We start from the raw sequence: 20,000 nt of genomic DNA on the forward strand, positions 1-20,000 counted from the left end.
ACTCATCTGATATTCGCATTAATAGTGACTTTACGGTATATATATATATATATATATATATATATATATATATATATATATATATATATAAAATCAAAGGTTCTGCTTCCTTGATATTTACCTATTATCAATTCGTTAAATTGTCCATTCATTAATTTACCTTCCACTAGAAGTAATAAATTAATATAACCTTTTTCAAAATTTTTACTGTAGGAAGCTTTTATACCTTTTCTTTGTTAATATTCCCTTTTAAATCTTTCATTATGATACTTTCAGTCGTTAAGACGTTAAGTCGCTTTACCTTCAGAAACTTGAGTATGTTCTATTCACAGCAAAGACCAAGGTAACTTAAGTGCAAAGAAATCGGTTTTATTTGCTTGGATAAATAAAAATGTCTAAGAGTTCAAAGACCTCACTGATTTTATTTTCACTTGATCTCATTAAGTACATTTTTCTTCCATGTATAGCTGGTGCCAGAAAAAACTTACTTGTCCTAGTCTACAGAAATGACTTTAGAGAATACGTAAAGATGTAATTTTACTAACCATCCTCTCTCTCTCTCTCTCTCTCTCTCTCTCTCTCTCTCTCTCTCTCTCTCTCTCTCTCTCTCTCTCTCTCTCTCTCTCTCTCTCTCACGAAATATAGTTAACGATTTAATACTTGACAAAAATTACATAAGACTTTACTATGAATTTTTCCCGGTATAAGGTCTCGATGGTTTAATTTGATAAAAATGAAAGCTTTCACTCCATAACTGTCGACCTACATAGAGAGAAGAGGTATTAAAAGGAGTGAAAATATCCAAATATTTCATCCTTGCACTACGAATTGAATAGAAATTTGAACATTATCTCCCCAAAGCCACTTTTGAGATGATAATTCCTATTCCTCATACAAAAAATGCGTTGGGGAAAATTCCAAAGTGATTAAATGGAGGGTATGAAGAGTTATTTTTCATAATCCTTTTCGTAATTTGTTTTTTAACTTAATTTCGAAAGTATACACCGAAGAGATTTATGTACCAAAAGCGGCTTCGGGAAAGAATTTTATTAAAACCATGTCATTAGTTTCAAGAGACAATTGTGTGTGTGTGTGTTTTTTTTTTTTTTTATGTTTTGTACAATAAAAAAATGTTAGATGTTTATGGAGGCATTACATAAAAGTAAATAAGGGAGCCATATAGACACTCCAATTGGTTTATTTTTAATAAGAAAAAATTGTAAAATTACGTTTTCCCAATACTTAAGTCTTTCACTGTGGGTAAAATTACCATAAAATACACCTTATTCAAGATATCCAAAATCAAATAAAAAGATTACGTAATACCGAATAAAATCTGTAAAAAAGCAATTAAATGTTAAAAGACACGAAAGAAAAGCCTTGCCAACGTGGGTAGTGATGAGACAAGACAAGTCTACCACCAAGTGCTTAACTATTGTTGACAAGCCTCTTAAGCATACTGTCACTACTCTGTAAACCTTAGGAATGTTTCCTTTCTTACAATTATACATTTTCTATTCATTCTCCTTCCACCATTTTGATAATTGGTATTAATTACATGGGACGTGGGAAGGTAATACGGCAAATTTAACTTTTACATACTTTAACACTTAATAAGTTCATTAAGCAATATGGCGACACTGAAAAAAAATAATTTTCACTTGCTACCAAGATTACCGTGTAACTTTTACATACATTGCAATATCTACTTGAAAAATTTCAAATTTAATAATTTTGCTAATTAATATAGTAACATCTAATAATTATTAAACATAAATAAGATGTAAAGTATTGGTTTAAAATACTGAAATCATTTTTTCAATTCTTTAACTATCAAATTAACAATTTACCAGATTAAAGGTTTAAAGGCCACTCATGAATGTCAGAGGCAAGGGACACTGACATTGCCCAATCAAGCAGGACAATGCCCTAGAAACTGACCATATATACATATGATCAGCGCCAAAGCCGCCTCCCCACCAAAGCTAGGACCAAGGAGGGCCAGGCAATGGCTGTCGATGACTTAGCAGATAGACCTATAGGCTCTTAGCTCACAAGGATGGTGAGGCTGCAGCAAACAAAGAAACAAACGAGTTTGGTGGTCACCAGTCAGGGACGTTACCACATCGGTGACCACAACATATAATTTCCTCCATGAGCATATTCAATTATTCTTGAACTCTTGCGAATATACTCCTAGGATAAAGGTCTGGAAGGCCTGTCCAACATAATTTTCATAAAAGCTCATAACCTAAAATACTTGTATTCTAAAAAGAATTCCCATAAAACATGAAGGAAATTCAGTCGATGCATTCCACATGTCCAAAAATACACATATACACTAACTTTTAAAGGTTTAGAATTTAGTGAACAAATTATTACCTCTAACATCAGCAATGAATTCACAATAAAAAAAGAAATATTGACAAATTACTTCGCGTTTTACCTTTGAGAAGAGTTTTGGGTTGAGAGAGAGAGAGAGAGAGAGAGAGAGAGAGAGAGAGAGAGAGAGAGAGAGAGAGAGAGAGAGGGGGGGTGTTACTTCTTGGAAGATGAATCACACTATTAAAGTATTTCTTTTTCAATATCGGGAGTTCTTTCTCTTGATCGACATTCACAATCACTAATTGAATCAGTAGACAGAATTCTTTCGCCACGCCAAGCCGTCTTATTTTGCTCTTAACTCCACTGGGTACTTGTAATTCGATGTATTTTCTTCAAAATCTAATGGATTTGTTTTTGGATCATAGCCCACATGTCCACTAAGTTTTGTTGAAATTTATTCATTAGTTTTTGCGTAAAGTTGTTCACAAAAAAAAAAAAATGTCAATTACCTAAAATTGCGATTATTTCCGTTTGCGTACTTGTAGTTTGATGTAATTCATCCAAAATGTTACAGATTCATCCTCAGGTATTACCCAACAGGACTACCAAGTTTGGTAAAAATCTGTACATTAGTTTTTGTGTAAAGTTGCTCACAAACAAATATATAAACTACACAGAGAGGGGTGAATACATACCCTTCGCAAAACCTTTGATTTTAGCGAAGGCAATTACCGCCTACGTCTCAATTATCGGGACTACATTGAAATTAGCATTCAATTCTATATTTAAACAACGAAAGTATGTTTTCAGGTACTAAATTACATTAACACAATAAAATCTACTCAAACATTTTTTGAAAGAATCAGTAAGACACTATTCTGCAAAAAACAAAAAGCCAACTATCTTCAAAATAAATCTACACTCCGACGCAGTACAAGTATATATATATATATATATATATATATATATATATATATATATATATATATATATATATATATATATATATATATATATAAGAATAGATTCTCGAACCTCTGATTTCAAGTTAAAAAATCCACTAAAACCAAACAAGAATTTGATCACACCTTCATCAAAACCGAAGAACTTATGTTGCCACAAACAACAGCGATAGAATAAAGATAAAATATATACTACTACACGCTATTTTCTTACAAGTTCGAGATATTTGAAGATTAAAAAGACTTCCATTCCAAAGTATCTCTGTTTAGATCACAGATTAGCTTTAAAGGTTTAAAGACCGCTTATGAATGGCAGAGGCAGGGGACAGTCACATTGCTCTAACAAGCAGGACAATGCCCTGGAGACTGACCATATAAACATATGATCAGCTCCCAAGTCCCCTCTCCACCGAAGGTAGGACCAGAGAGGGCCAGGCAATGGCTGCTGATGACGCGGCAGATAGACATGTATGATTGCCCAAACCCCCCATCCTTAGTTCAGAAGAATGGTAAGGTTGCACCGACCAAAGTAACTAACGAGTTTGAGCGAGACTCGAACCCCAGTCTGACGTTCACAAGTCTAGGACGTTACCACATCACCCACCACAACCATATGATGACGATGAAATTGTATTCTACAATTCCAGCATTAATCATTACACTATACAACATAATTCTATCTCTGAGATTATAAGTATGTAGATACACATATCTATAAACAAACACCACGTATCTAATACCTGTCTTTGAATCTACAGTAAGAAACGGTAAATGTCTAGAAACATAGGTGCTAAAATTAAGATCTTAGTTAGTAAAAAAAAAAAAAAGGGGGGGGGGATATCAACTCATTGATATTTCAATATTATAATTTTCTTCATGTCAATGCTAACGATAAAATGCTATTTAAAACGGATACTACACAAACAGCAGTTTTAAGTAATTTATATCAAATACGAAAGAGTTACAAAGAAGAAAACTAAAGCGTTATCTGATATTGCGCGGTTCCGATATCATATCGAGAATTATTATAAACTCATAGAAATCAATTTATATCAGCTATACTAAAAGTGAAATAATAAATAAATTTATATCAGCTATACTAAACGTAAAATTATAAATAAAATTATATTAACCACACTTAACGTGAAATCAGAAATATATGTATATCAACCGCACTTGAAGAAGTTAAATTAGAAATGAATGTACATCAACCGTACTTAACGTGAAATCAGCTCGATTTTACGGAAATAGTTCAACAATATTCTCTGTGACACTTCGAGATAACTCTCTTATCGCGGACTTGCAGTGCCTTTAGACCTTTCTTCACATCTCCTGACGTTTCTTGCTCTGTTCTAAAAAGATATTGATTTTTTTTACCCAACTTTTCTTCACTTACACTCTGATATGAATGTCTTCCTTTTCGAATAGAATTAAGTAATAAAATATTGTACTAATAAGAGATAGTTTTGTATAATGAATTATTAACATGAATAATTTGATTATTCATAAATTACATAATAAAAACATTATAAAAAATCAAGCAGGTATAGTGAATGACAAGCTTATTAAATTTCCCACATGGGCATTACGATAGCTATGATCAAAGACCCAAGTTCTAATAATAATAATAATAATAATAATAATAATAATAATAATAATAATAATAATAACAACAAAATAATAATAATAATAATAATAACAATAATAATAATATTAATAATAATAAAAATAATAATAATAATAATAAAAATAATAATAATAATAATAATAATGTATTATTCTTATCAAGTATTTTGAGTAGACGAACTTTCTTAACATTTGTCATTAAAGTCTTCAATGATATTAGACAACCGTGTTCTGTTGATATGCAGATTATTCAGCAGTAATAGTTTTTTTATATATATTCACAGAAACTCCACGCAACATGTCTATAACATCTAAATGCATTTTTGTCAAGCCATGCTATTTCTAAACCCCACAAACAATTGAAAACAAACTTGATGTAATTATTAAAAGCAACGTTTCCAAAGAAAAAAAAAACTTTAAAGACAAAATGAGAGCACACAGCAAATGAGACAACCCATAAATCTGATAAATCAGTTTCTGTACCATTGAAGAAGTAAAACCTACATATCCAAAGCCACTACCACTAAAATGACAAGATAGTGCAAGGGAGGCGACAGGGAAAAATGTAGTGGTGGGGAAAAATGGCTGATAAAATAAATTGAAATACTTTATAAAGAAATGAGATAAAACGCTTTAGTAGGTAGGACCTTGCTGAGAAAGATAATGAGACGTCAAGAAAAACTAGTCGTACAAATAAACATAACCTGGTACGTTGCGTAAACACATAGATAAACAAACGGTGTATTAGGAAACAAAGGAATTGGCATACAAATTTTAGAGGGAAAAAATTACAATGGATGTGAGAGGCTCTCGATACCGAACAAATGGATTAACAGGAAATAAAATACTACAATTCAAAATCAACCTTAAGATAAAGGTGTCTGGCTTCAGTTACACTATCATAAGAATAGATGATCCTCACCAAGCCCATACTCCCACTGTGGTGCCCAACCACAGCAGTATTCTTCTCAGTAAACTGTTTAAACTTACGGTAACGGCCTGGGATCGATCTGCTGTCATGCGAATGACAAGCGAATGCTTTACCACTATACGAGCCAGGATGACGGGTTCTGTTATTTTTGGGGCTAAAACCAGTTAAATTCGTTACGTTACATTCTGATTTACGTAATTTCGAACACTGTACACGAGCTTCGGAGCACGTTTTCTATATTCTATGATAAGACCATAATAAATCGAGTTATCTACTTTTCTATATGAAGTCTAAATCTTGATTTTTCATATACTCGAAATTAGCCTTTCATATCTTCATCCAATTTAAATACTATTAGAGGGATAGCAGAATTGAAGTTCCAGACTCCTTTGTATCCAATATGATTATAAACTCCTCGCGACTTGGCAGAATAAACCTCAAGGCGTTTATATAACAGATACCAATTTTAAAGGGTTTCAAAACGAGGAAGATAGGACATAAAGAGGCATTACCTATAGCAAAAAGCTATAAATAATAAATTACTTCCTATGTAATTCACTCTCAATTTGCATACACGTATTCTTTGTAGAAAAACTTTTCTCTTTACCTTTATTATTGATGCTCAATCAATCTATCAATTGACGCCAGCCCTGAGCTCCTACCTGGAAAAGTAAGAAACAAATTCTGGTTAAAATCATCATATATATAAAAATTTGAGTAATATCAAACTAAGTCCATTGCTTGAATGAAATTAAACAAGAAGAATCAATGAAACATTATGAAATAGTATTATTCACGAAACAATTACCCTAAGACAATTTCTCCTCTAGCAAACTTTCTTCTTCCCCGAAACATTTCTCTCCCAAATAAAACATTACTGACAACGTCTCGCTATCATTTGCCTTCGTTATCGCTACAGTAATGACAACCGCGCATTTCTCATCAACGGGCAATCATCTTTTCCGAACTATCACGAAAGGTAAAGAGGAAAAGCAAGTGTTTCATCTTCATGACGTGTTTTTCAACGAAGCACTTGGATTGACATATTTTCTCAAGAGACCGAACTAGGGAAATAAAGAAACGATCGCTGGACAATTTACCAACTGTAGGTAGTAGGTTGGCCAGGGCACCAGCCACCAGTTGAGATACTACCGATAGGGAGTAATGGGGTCCTTTGACTTGCCAGATAGTACTGCATTGGATCCTTCACTCTGGTTACGGTTCATTTTCCCTTTGCCTACATATATATACCAAATAGACTGGCCTATTCTTTACATATTCTCTTCTGTCCTCATACACCTGACAACCCTGACATTACCAAACAATTTTTCTTCTCTCAAGGGGTTAAATACAGCACTGTAATTGTTCAGTGGGCACTTCACTCTTGATAAGGGTAGAAGAGACTCTTTAGCTATGGTAAACAGCTCTTCTAGGAAGACACTCCGAAATCAAACTACTGTTCTCTAGTCTTGGATTGTGCCACAACCTCTGTACCATAGTCTTCCATTATCTTGAGGGTACACTCGACCACACTATTCTATCTTATTTCTCTTCCTTTTGTTTTGTTAAAGTTTTTATAGTTTATGCAGGAGATATTTATTTTAATGTTGTTACTGCTCTTAGAGTATTATTTTTCTTGTTTCCTTTCCTCACTGGACTGTATTCCCTGTTGGAGCCCCTGGACTTATATCATCCTGCTTTTCCAACTAGGGTTGCAGTTCAGCAAGTAATGATAATAATAATACCAATTCTCTAGCCTCTACCTTCATAGCACAATTTTTTTTGACACGTGGTCGTTAAATAATAGACTACATAAGTTGGGACAAGGCGGCTCTGATGCCATCTATTGGCAGTAAAGTAAAACTCGATGCGATGTAAGGTAGGGAGCTAGAGGTGATTGCGTTATTGTGTCTTTGGGAAGGTAACAATATGGTTATTATCTAGCTTGAGAAAAAATTCAACTATTTCTTTTAAAAACTTGTTATGGAAAGGTTATGGATGTGTAAAGCGTCTTGTAAATTCTAAAATAAATAATAAATATACTCCTCGCATTAATATGAAGATAAAATAATTATTCATGTAAAACTTTTGTTCCAGAGAAGTTTGCAACATAAGGAAACTTAAGCAATGCGCGCTTTTAAAAATTGAAAATGCGTTAACATAGCTTGTTGGAATGACAGTAATATCTTGTTATATAAGAAATGAATACTAAATAAATAAATTATATATGTGCGAATCAAAATATCCGAATCAAAACATAGCTCTACAGAACAATGAACAATGTATAAGATGGAGAAATCCCTGCAAAGGGTGAAACAGGAAAAGCTAAAACTTTGTATTTTCAATTTTCCTCCAATACTAACCCTTTCTTTAAACTAATAAATTTATGAAAGGCATTGCCTTTAAACCTACTTTTTATACATTATCCATTAAGCAAAATTAGACTACCATCTATTTCCATACCCAAGAAAAGGCTTCAACTGTTCTTAAAATATCTTATATCAATTATTCATTACTTCTCATGTAATTTATTTATTTTCTTATTTCATTTTCTCACTGGGCTATTTTTCCCCATTTGAGCCCTGCTTTTCCAACGACGATTGTAGCGTAGATGATAATAATAATAATAATAATAATAATAATAATTCGAACTTGTATTATTTCTGGAGGTTGACCATCTCCTTATCTCCTTTATTACTAAATTTATATCGCAAAAGAGTTTTAACGAACAACATAACATTCGATTACACCTTACGGTTGTTTAGTTTTAATTTACTCCTAATTCTTAAAACGCTTCCTAACATCTGACTTTTTCTATTCATAATCAATTCCATCCATTTCAATTTCGATTGTAAATTGGCATTACTACAGACCTTCAACTCTCCTCTTATATTCTCATTAACATAATTATTCTTACCCTTGCATTTATTTCTATATCATTAAACCATTATCTCGTAAGACGTCTTCAAACGAATAGCTTGGTGCCTTATCAACGCTTACATTTGACTCACGTTAGGTTACCCCAGTGTCGTTCCGTTAACATTGTGCCCACTGAGTTAATTCAGCTGTTAATGAGTACCAGCAACTGTTCAGATTAAAAAAAAAAAAATTTGCAAAGGACAGACATCCCATCCCTCTCAAAACAATTATATCTTGAATATCACAGGTCAAATCAATCATTCTTTTAATCCATAAATTATAGACAATATATACCATACAAAGTATCGTTTATAAAAACATTTCAATACGCATAATCTTGGGTTACAAACGATCGCCAATTTTTTCAACAGATATATCGCTTTATCATCACTCTTAATTAATAATATAAGCTTTAATACACCACCACGATTGTTACAACAACTACTTTATTTCGGGTTTCTGACCAAATTAAAGCCCAAATAGGACAACACTAAAGAATGAAGAAGCCAATTCAGTGCCGTTCTGTCTTCAATAAAATTAATGAACCCCGGGCCAAATTACACACTAGCTTAAACAAAGGCCTGTATTACCATCATTATACATCAGTCGAAGTTCCAAATTGCCCCACAATTACATTTCTAATTGATATCTGAGGTTCGGCGTTAGCTTTCAAGCTTTTTTATCACTGTCACTATTCCTCTGACAACATTAATACTTATTTTACATTTAAAAAAAGGACAAAATCGTAATATTATTAATTTTTTTTTCGTTGCATTATAATTCCAGAAGGCAATAATTTTCGTTACAGCACTCGTAACAATAGACAACCGTAACGAATCTGTAATTTCAGTTTTAATCTTTCATATACCATACGGAACAAGAACCGCACCATAGCCACACTATCTACTTATAAATCTTTCATTTACTCTTAATAATACACAAACAAGATATATATATATATATATATATATATATATATATATATATATATATATATATATATATATATACATATATACATATATATATATATATATATATATATATATATATATATATATATACACACACACACACACACATATACAGTATAACAAATGCAACCGTTTCTAGTCCACTGCAGAACAAAGGCCTCAGACATGTCCTTATTCATGTCTGAGATTTGGCCCGTTTTTATCCCCCACGTTCGCAACTGCGAATTGTGGTGGTGGTGGGAAGACTGTAATCTGGTCGCTGGGCAAACCAACTAGGTATGGGTGGCCATGACTACACCTTTGCTGATTATGGGTCGATACACAAAAACTTTCACCACGTTAAGGTATCCTCACTTAGAAAGGATATATATATATATATATATATATATATATATATATATATACATATATATATATATATATATACATACATATATATATATATATATATATATATATATATATATATATATATATATATATATATATATATATACATATATATATATATATATATATATATATATATATATATATATATATATATATGTATATATATATATATATATATATATATATATATATATACATACATATATATATATCTATCTATCTATCTATCTATCTATCTATATATATATATATATATATATATATATATATATATATCTATATACATCTATCTATATATATATATATATATATATATATATATATATATATATATATATACACTCTGATATTTTCATATGAAGTTTTACGTTAGTGAGGTAGGAAGGCAAGTGAAGAAAAATCAGGACTCTCTGCAAGTCTAAGGAGATTAAGTGTTCCATACTTTTTTTAAGTTGACTGATGAGTGGCAGGCAGGGATTGAACCACGGAGTTCACAAACGCAACTTCAATGATCAATTTGTGTATGTTTGCACATAACGTACATAAAAAAGAAAGGAAACTAAGTACTGATCTACATTACATCCAATGATGTAGTTCATTAAATGAAAAAAAAAAAAGAAAAAAAAAGAAAAAAAACGCGAATTTTAATACTTAAAACAATGTTAAATATCGACCTAATAAAGCAGGCTGTCAAAGATAATTAAATTTCATTGTTCTATCGAACAGGGAAAATTAAATTCTCTTGACCCTTTTAACACATTAAAGTATGCGGGTTTCATTCAAACGGCACTGATTTCATTTAAATGAATATCAATGGACATTGAGTTCTATGAAATTTATAGATTAAATAATTTAGTATTCAGTAGGTTATTTGACTTGCCAATTCTTTACAACTGTTAATATAAAACTATCTAAAAATATTAACATAGAGATCGATATGGTCTTACTTATTTTTACTAAATATATTTCTAAAACTAGGCAACAAAAAACCTGTCAACAATGATTAAACAAAAATTTTGACTTGCCAAATCCTCATATATAAAATAAGGTTGCATAAAAATTGAAAATTTATTTCTTGTGAAATTCGTTAAATTTCTAATTCCAGTGATGAGAAATGCTACTCAAATGCAGCTCAGTTCAAACAACACTCTCTGTGACACGAACTTTGCAATGAAATTAATTCATCAAGTTAACTACATACAAATGAAATCCAAATTTAAGAACAAAATTACAAAACATTCGAATGAGGTGTTCATAAATTGTGTACATTGCTAAACTGGCGCAGCGGCATAGTAGTTTTAAAATCCTAGTGTTTTGGTAGTGTAACACTGACAGCCGTCAGTCCTGTTGGAATAAGATACGGTGAAAGTTAGACGGGTTTAGTACCCGATAAAATCCTTTGCTATGCATAATGGACAACTAAAGACCTCCTTACCGCTACCTCTATTCTCTTTGAAAGAGAAAAAAAAATTGTCAATTTTCAGACTTCTTGATTTTAGTTTTGCCAATATGTCTGATCGTAGGCGTTGACTAAATTCAAATGTACAAAGTCAAGCTATAATTAAGAATATAAAGGATAAAACCACTTCAAATAGTTACGATATCCATTGTCATTTACCTATAAATTGGAAAGTCAGGGGGAAAGCACTTTTATTATTATTATTATTATTATTATTATTATTATTATTATTATTACTAACTAAGCTACAACCCTAATTTGGAAAGCTGGATGCTATAAATCCAAGAGCTCCAACAGGGAAAAATAAGCCAGCGAAAAAAGGAAATAATGAAATAAATTAACTCCATGAAAAGTAATGAATAATTAATCTCCACTATATAATATAAAGAAAGTGTCTAGTTATACACATACACACACATTATATATATATATATATATATATATATATATATATATATATATATGTATGTATGTATATATATACATATATATGTATATATATATATATATATATATATATATATATATATATATATATATATATATATATATATATATATATATGTATGTATGTATATACACACACACACACACACACACACACACACACACACACACACACACACACACACACACACATATATATATATATATATATATATATATATATATATATATATATATATATATATATATATATATATATATATATATATATATATATATATATAATATATATTTCTGACCACGCTCACCGGCAAGACACTGTCTCTCCCCGTCCCTTGGGTAGGCGGGAGAAGTAGCAGTCATACCCTGACGAAAAGGGTTGTAATTAGGAAAGGGAAGCCTATGTCAACCAGTTTAACAAAAATATTTGCTGTAACTTTGAACTTATGAAGTTCCACCGACTCAACTCCCAAATCAGGAAGATCATTCCACAAAATTATAAAACCTGTTATTTTTATATATGCGAATTATCCATCTCCGAGATGTAATTGTTTTCTATGCTTTTCATCTGTCAGTTCCGGTTCACTAGATATTTTGGCAACTTGGCATTAGTTATAAGCTGATATACATATAAGGTCCATACTTAAATGCTGTAACTGGAGTTCAAAATAATTTTTTTAATTTCAACTCTCTTTAACACCCAGACCTTGCCTTAATGCTTTGGGACAGATCAAGTCCAAAGGAATATAACAGATCAGCCAAGCACTCATTGCTGGCGGAAGTGAGCAAGGCTTCTGACTAAACAACATCAATAGCTGTCGCACTAGTGGCGACATTGTTAGGAAAATACGCCCCCCCCCCCCTCTCTCTCTCTCTCTCCTCTCTCTCTCTCTCTCTCTCTCTCTCTCTCTCTCTCTCTATCCGTCCGTTTTCTCTCTTAACCAGTCTCTAAGGGCCACGTGCATACGAGTTGGGCGCATATCCCTTGTTTCACACTTAGTAAAAAGAAAACGGAACCCCGCAGATGTTCACCCAGCACCTAGCCTACGCAGTCCACTTACACAACCCTGTGATTTTTCCTAGTGATTACGTCACATCATCTGAGTTCCCCCTTTTCGCAGTTTTGGACGTGTTTAGTGCTCTGGGTGGTCGACTTGTTCTCATAATAATATTCTTTTAGCCTCTGGACACATCATATCCATACGTCATGGATGCAGGATGATAGGTTTATTTACCTAGTAAGTGTGACGCACATAAGGGTTCCACCAAAGAAATGCTGACCATCATAGTGAAGACCCTCCAACTGGTCCTCATCTGGTCCATAAGGCAGGTTCTTCATTGTCAGTAAAAGTTAATAATTTCCTAAAAATAACTAGCTACTTAGCGTCATAATTGCTTTGCAAAATATATGTGAAGTTTCTCTTGAATAAATGGAGTTTCTGCATAATCTTAGTTATTTCAGAACACTTGAATAGTTCTTGCAGACGAACTTACGTTTTCCGCCCCATGCATTTAAATAAAAATGGAGCGAATCTTACGTTTTCCATCTTATGCATTTCCAACGACCTTATAACTCAAGCTGTGTCTTTAAACTTCCCATAACTATTATTAATCATATTACTTATGCTCTACCTTAGTAGTTTACAGATATCTAACGCCCCTTTTCTTGTTGTGAATGGCATTGGACGTAACCTAACTAATCAAGGAAACTATTAAATTGATATAAGTTATTATAACAAACGCATCCTTAAATTCCAAAACAAATCATGCGTTGTTCATGCCGGTAATTAGTTCGATTGAGACGTTAACATTTGAGCTTACAGAGCAATGCGAGACGTCTGAATTACTTCAGTGCCGACTCCTATATTCAGACATGTAAAACATCGCTAAATAACTCGGGGAATTATACACAACGATAAACAACGAATAAGTAAATACTAAATCCTTACCTATGCCACTAAAATCCCATCCTACGATGATTCGTGAGTCACACGTGGACGTGATAGTTACAGGAACATATTAAGTATTCATCCGGAGGCACTTCATTGGTATTGAAACAGTCTTATTATTGGAGAATTACCTGGTACTGAGCAATATTACAAGTACACAACCACTAAACTATCCGACGACCACAAGCTAACGCATGAAATTTGAAACCAGCAAATACTGACGGTATTTATTTGATCTTCATAATCAAACAATGGCCTTTAATACCATAACGATGATACTCTAAAACACTGCAAAAGAACACACTTATGGTCGTATAAAGAACACTACCGCACGCATACGTCGATGACCAGACCGAAGAGAAACTGAATTTGAATGCAGCCTTGCAGGTGAGACTTGAGAAACACATAGCTCCTCCTACCGAGACGCTTCGCCCGTCTTAAACTACCGCTTTGCTCGTTACAACTAGCAGTTCATCTCTCGGTCCACCGCCTTCCATCTAGGGCAACGTTACTCGTAAACATATCTATATTTGTAACTATTATAAATTTGATTTACACTATATCCCTCAAATGCGACATTTTCAATATGAAAAATACAAACACAAACAGATTTCTTCTCAGCTTTAACCCCCCTCCCCCACACGTACATATATATATATATATATATATATATATATATATATATATATATATATATATATATATATATATATATATATATATATATATATACAAGCAAGGTCTATACTTTCTTTACACACACTATATAACTAGTAGATAAATAAACACGTCGTACGTTAGTATGTATGTATGTATATACAGTAAATGTGTATATATCACCATCGTCAGTCATTACTAGCCCACTGCCAAACAAAGGCCTCAGACGCATCATTAAACTTGTGTCTGTTTAAGGTCTTATTGTGCCAGTCCATACACGCTTTCTTAGTTCGTCAATCCATCGTCTTCTCTCCCTTCCCCTGCTTCGTTTATAATTTCTAGAGACCCATTCTGTTATTCTCAATGTCCATCTATTATCTGGCATTTTCATTATATATCCTGACTACGTCCATTCCTTTTTTCTTACATGTTGTTAGAATATCTTTTACTTTAGTTTGCTCTCGTATCCATGTTTTTTTCTGTCTCTTAGTGTTATTCCCATCATTATTCTTTCCTTCCTCTCCGAGTTGCAACTGTCTTATATTCTAAGGCTTTGGTAAAGCTCCAAGTTTCTGATGCAAAATTTGAAACTGGTAAGAGCCATTTCATTGAATATTTTTCTTTTTATTTTACTTTTCATAAACTCATATTGTTTTCCAAAGGCTCTCCATCCCATGCTTCTTTTAATTTCGGTCTCGTGTCCTGGGGAAACACTTATTGTCTGTCTTAAGTACATATATTCATTAACAATCTCTAAAGGTTACTCCATTACTCTTATTTGTTCACTCTGCAGTTTCATTGATCATTATCTTTGTTTTACTCGTATTCATTTTCTGCTTGCTTCTTTCAAATCTACTATCATCTAAATGCAATTCCTCCCATGATTTCACTAAACACAACTATGTCATCCGCAAGTTGCTGAGGTATTCCCTCATCAATAATAATTCCTACAGTTTGCCAATTTAATTTCTTTCTAATATTCTTCTGGCCATGCTGTGAATAATTTAGGAGAGACGAGGTCTACATGTCTGACTCCTTTCTCAATATCTTTATGTAGTTATAGGATTGCTGTACTTCCTGTATATATATATATATATATATATATATATATATATATATATATATATATATATATATATATATATTCAAGTGTTCTAACATAAGATTCATCTAATCCTTCTCTTTGAAGGGCATTCATTTATATACATACACAACTACATTTACACGTAAGGTCTAGCTAGATCTTGCTTACACACACAATATATATATATATATATATATATATATATATATATATATATATATATATATATATATATATATATACATATATATATATATTATATGTATGTATATATATGTATATATGTATACATATATATATGTATATATATATATATATATATATATATATATATATATATATATATATCCTTTCACATCAATAACCCATAATATCGAATTATATTAACTTTGAGAATAGTCCGTATAAGTCAATTTCATTGGAGCATGATTTGAACTAGTACCTTGTTGGAGTGAGAAACAGGGTGACAAGTGACTATAGTCTTGGGTAGTGCCATAGCCCCTGTACCATGGTCTTCCAGTCTTGGGTTAGAGTTCTCTTGTTTGAGGTTACACTCGGCCACACTATTCTATCTAATTCTTCTTCCTCTTGTTTTGTTAAAGTTTCTGTAGTTTATAAGGGAAATATTTATTTCAACATTGTTACTGTTCCTAAAATATTTTCTTTTTCTTTATTTTTTCTTTCCACACTGGGCTATTTTCCATGTTGGGGCCCCTGGGCTTATAACATCCTGCTTTTTCAACTAGGGTTGTAGCTTGGCAAGTAATAATAATAATAATAATAATAATAATAATAATAATAATAATAATAATAATGATGATGATGATGATAAACATTTATGGCATTTGCCTGTTCTCGAAAACGTTGGTCGTCTGATCAAGCAACAACGGTGTTTACCGAGAAGATTTTATATCAAAGAAACGTTTATGCAATACAGATAATAGGGCATTGTTGAACAAGTATTAAATGACAGCGTATATATGAGATATAATGTATAAACTCCATAATAGTATAACAAAAGGATGAACACTGACCGCTTCCGAAAAGTATCCCACGTAATCTTGGTTGTACTTAATGATGATCGCATTATAATTTTGCGAAGTGTAAATTTTCATTGATTTCTTCTTCCCTTTTTGAAGTTCACATTTTTTTTTATGATGAAGACATGAAGAAACCAGTCACATAATGATATATATATATATATATATATATATATATATATATATATATATATATATATATATATATATATATATATATATTTGTGTGTATATATATTTGTGTGTGTGCGCGCGCGCGCGTACAAAACTCAACCAACACCACACACCAAAACTGATACTAAATATTCTTCACATCACAAAAAGTAATGTTTTTATCCAAACACTAAAAAAAATGCGTCATTGGTTGTAATTGATAAAGAAAAACTTATTATAATTAGAACGTATAACAAAATAAGAAATTCGATAAAAAAAATCCTCCAATAATGATGACTTGTAGAAAAATACACGACAAAAAGAGAACAAGTACACGTGTACTGAGAATAAAAGATTAAACCAAATAGATACTACATGACAAGAGACAAATGAGCAAACATACTTATCAGCATTATAAACTTGAGACTCTAGTTTCTTTAAGAGCAAGCGACAGCGTAATAGAACTCCTGTAACGTGAAACAGGAAACACATAAGAAAATAACCAAGTAATCTAACGTTCTTTCGACAGCAATACGAGACGAACATACAGGTATTGATTTACGTCACACGTCACCTTTAGAGTAAATATATTGTTTTGATAATTTTTTTAGAGACATGTATCGAATAGTGAGACTATTTAAAGATCTAAAGGTTTAAAAGCTATTCATGAATGGCAGAGACAAGAAACAGTGACATTGCCCTAGCAAGCAGAGCAATGCCCTACAGACTGACCATATATGCATATGATCAGCGCCCAAGCCCCCTCTCCACCTAAGCTAGGACCAAGGAGGGCCTGTTTTGTAGTGAACTGTAAAAGCTGCAACTTTCAGATTAGGCTGAAAAAATGTCAAGACACAAACAATCTAATTAAGGAAATAAAGACCTCAATGAATGTTATAATAAAACTAAAAATCAAGGCTTCTCCATATTTATAACGAGCTTCTTCAACCTTGTAAGTATTACTATCAAAGGCTCAAAAGTCTAAACTTAATTGATGACTCTAGCTACTGTTTCCCGTTTCAAATCACTTGAACTCTTTCGTATACGGTCACAAACCTCACTTCAGTGGAACTTCAAAATTTCAAACTTGCGGCGATTACTTTTCAGAAGTCTTTTTATAGTTTATGCATAAAAGTTCTATTATAATGTTGTCACTGTTCTTAAAGTGCTTTATTTTAATTTTTCATCACTTATTTTGTAGTCTATGTATTTCCTTATTTCCTTTTCTCACTGGGCTATTTTTCCTCGTTGGAGCCCTTCGGCTTATAGCATCCTGCTTTTCCAAATAGGGTTGTAGCTTACCTAGTAATAGTAACAACAACAACAACAACAACAAGTTTTTCACAATTTCCCCTTCGGCGTCTGAAGCTATCTCCATTCCACTGTTTCCTTAATACTTTAACTATCCATCTCAATGACAGGGGTTAGGATTTTTGTAAATATCGATTATTATAAGTAGCTTAATATGATTATCCTATCTGTTTTCACTTGGTTTTAAAGTAAATATGAATCTCTCTCTCTCTCTCCTCTCTCTCTCTCTCTCTCTCTCTCTCTCTCTCTCTCTCTCTCTACCTTATTTCCAGCATATCTTGTGTCTTCAATTTATCTCTGATACCCACGCTGACTGGTGTCGGCTTATATCTGAAAATGCAGAGGAAAGATTTTCTACTGTGCATCAGAGAGAGAGAGAGAGAGAGAGAGAGAGAGAGAGAGAGAGAGAGAGAGAGAGAGAGAGAGAGAGAGAGAGACTATGAAATATGGTGAAATTCGTCAAATAATTCATTGACAATCCCCACCTGCGCATACATTCTCGAAGCATGTCTCAGAAAATGTTCAAGGTAAGAAAAATTATCTATGCATACCAGTCTTGAAAATTAAAGTTCTAAATAAAACAATATATTTCTGATTACTTTTATCAAAAAAAAAAAAAAAAAAGTCACACACGCAGGTGAGGTAAAGTTGCATATATAATCCGTAAACAAAGTCTATATTAATCTAACGCTATTAGCAATAACAACCAGTAAAAAATAAGTAAAATATAAATATGAAAAATCTGTTAAAAACGGGAATATTAAGCAGATAGTATTTTCACATTATTTCTCTGTACCTAATTATTTATATGCAAGAACGACCCCTTGTATTTTCCCTCCTTTATTAGGTAACATATTCTTTAATTATGTATTATTAATGAGATAATAGAAATAAGGACACGTTTGACATAAAACAAACGCGAGCAAATGTCGTTGCAAAGAATATATATATACATATATATATATATATATATATATATATATATATATATATATATATATATATATATATATATATAATATATATATATATATATATATATATATATATATATATATAATATATATATATATATATATATATATATATATATATATATATATATATATATATATATATATATATGATCAGTCTAGGAAAGTGTCCTGTCCGTTGCTTCTGCCACTAGTAACCAACTTTTAAGCGTAAAGGTCAAAGGATATATTAAAATCAAAATATATATTTTAATGTAATATATAGATATAAATATATATATATATATATATATATATATATATATATATATATATATATATATATATATATAATATACATATACATATATATAATAATAGTATATAATAATTTGCGTTGGATTAGATGATGTATATCGTTTGTTGTTCTTTCATATAAAAATGGACTTAAAATTCATGTACAAATATTAAGCAGCTAAAAACTTCACTTTGTTATTCAATATAAACATTTCAGTGCCAATAATGAAACATTTTCTCTCTCTCTCTCTCTTTCTCTCTCTCTCTCTCTCTCTCTCTCTCTCTCTCTCTCTCTCTCTCTCTCTCTCTCTCTCTCTCTCTCTCTCTCTCCATGTTATGAGTATATTCCACAATTTTGAAATCTCTTGTTTGGCTAAAGTATGATTTTTAGCGTATATTTCATGGTATAGAATATACATTTTAGCGCTCTCAAAGTATGAGAGAGAGAGAGAGAGAGAGAGAGAGAGAGAGAGAGAGAGAGAGAGAGAGAGAGAGAGAGAGAGAGAGAGAGAGAGAGAAT

The sequence above is a fragment of the Palaemon carinicauda genome, chromosome 4 (assembly GCF_036898095.1).
Source record: "Palaemon carinicauda isolate YSFRI2023 chromosome 4, ASM3689809v2, whole genome shotgun sequence".
NCBI lineage: Eukaryota > Metazoa > Arthropoda > Malacostraca > Decapoda > Palaemonidae > Palaemon > Palaemon carinicauda.